Raw genomic sequence first — 2,286 nt, forward strand, 5'->3', positions numbered from 1 at the left:
ACTTGCTTTGTTTTATCCTACCTCGGGTCTAATCTGTAAAACTTGCACCCAGCTTCATGCCCTGCAGCATTTGAAGGGTTTGTTTTTACTAACCAAAATGTCTGCTCCTCTTTTCTTCCCTCCTCATAGCTAGTTTTTATTATTTAGAAAAATAAATAAGTAAAGGCCTAGAAATTGCCAGACATCCACAGACTTCCCGCTGCGTGCCCCTCTTCACTGCTCACCAAGCTGCTTTCTTTGTGAGGGCTGCCCAGTTCTCTCCAGGTGTTCATCCTTCCCACTCTTTCCAAAGCCACCTCCTAACCAGCTTCCCGATCTCCAGCCTTTCTTCTCCATTTACCTCCCAGGAACCCAGTTCCTCCAAAGGGCTTGTGATTTCTGGTTTTCCCTGCAAGAAATATGGATGTGTGCTTTGATCCCCTCTTTCCATAGCTGGAGAAAACACAGAGTACCAACCCTGACAGAGTTCCTCAACGCTGCCAGGTTTGGGGACACTGCTCTCTGCTTCCACCACCAGATGCACTCAGCCAGTTTACTTGCCCGCTGCACAGCCAAGGAATGGAGCGCCACTGCGGTTTTTGCTAAGCAAGGTAAGGCTTGTAAGGGGAGCAGCACTTCTGGGATGGGCTGCTGGCGGGAGGAGGCTGGGAGGAGCAGGATGGGTGGCAGCCAGGCCACAGTCCCCATGGAGGAGCATGCTGTCCTTCCCTGGGAGGTGCAAGGTCAAGTTCAATGGCTTCACTCCCATTGCACTACCACCAATGGCTGGGACACTTGTGTTGGACTTGAGATTTCAGCACCCCCCACCTTAGTGGAATAACAGACCCCGTTCTACTGCTGGCTTTTTCTTTGCGACCAGAATTCTGTTTTGCTCTCTGCTGAAAAGCAGTCAGAGCCCAGCAAATGCCCCATTTCAGATTTCAGTTGTTTGGTTGTATTGCTAATGTGTGCCTAGAGTTTGATATAAGGTCTGCCACCCCTCCACTTATCCTGCTTTTTCCTTCGCTCAAGCCCTCTGAAGAGTTTATTATCAGACTTCATTTCTTCCACCTGAACAGGTCACCTCTTAACACCCACCACATACGGAAAACGTAAGTCAGCAGTGCATGAGAAAGGAGAGTTAAGATTTGGAACCCAAGTCCCCCAGTTGCTCTGAGGTGCTTCGTACAGTGAGGAGTGTGGATATGTAGTGTGGATATGGGTGCAAGCACAGTCCTGGCTTATGACACCTGCTCTTAACACTGCATGGGACCATGGAAAGTGAGCAAAATGGCTTTGGTACCAGTGCTGGGAGGGGAACCTGCATCTGAAACTTCTGTGTTCCCTTGATGATCCATTCTGCCTGATACTTGGGCACCAGCCCCTTCTCTGCTGTTCAGCCAGCCATGAGCCAAAGGCTCTCTGCTTATGATTTCAGTCATCTCCACCTTTAGATCTTTTGGCACAGTTCAGCTTGGACATGAGGACGTTTGGATGGGGCCAGCATCAGCTGGTCACAAAGAGCACAGCAGGTTTTGTGTGGTTTGAGCTCTCTCTCCTGTTGAGGGAGTGTCAGACACCAGCCAGCTCAACCACAGGGCTAATTTTGCTTTGTGCACAGACCTGTATGTGACTGACAATCGTGTCAGGAGAAGGGGCTCCCCTCTTGTTAGAAAAGCAGCACACTGCTGTCCAGCAGCTTCACTCACTCTCTGCTGCCTCATCTTGCTGCACACCGATGAGGCCAGGGCAGCTCCTGCAGGCAGTGCATCCAGCTGTCTTTTTTCGATGTGCCTTCCCTTGGTGGGAAGGCATTTGGAGCTATGCTGTGCACTGACATTTTGCAGGACTGGGGAAATGGAAACCTGCGTGTGTTGACTGCCCTTGTGTTTACACTGCAAGCTGTCAGCAGTTTTTCCCCTGCTGGCCTGATGCTGGCACTCACAGCCTGGAGGGTGCTCCTTGAGCCCAGGTGTGGGTGACTTGGCCTCCCTGCCTCACTTTGCGCTGCAGCAAACACCAGTGCCTCAGCCATGGCCAGAGCTTTGGGGTCTGCAGAGGACATTCTCAGTGCAGAGTATCCCATGCAGGCAAGATGCTGGGCTGTTAACAGGGTTAACTCCTGCTAGCTGTCTTGTTTCCATACAGCACTTTGGGGGACATAGTGTTTCTCACTGCTCTGATGCAAATCCCCTTTCTGCTGGAGGAAATGTCTCTGCTGTGCAAGGGCAGCTTCAAGATCATAAGAGTTACTGTAGCTTCACCAACTGTGCCTGACATGATTGTGTTCTCCCGAATAGCTCAAGA

This window comes from Psittacula echo (genome assembly GCF_963264785.1).
Source record: "Psittacula echo genome assembly, chromosome: 7".
NCBI lineage: Eukaryota > Metazoa > Chordata > Aves > Psittaciformes > Psittacidae > Psittacula > Psittacula echo.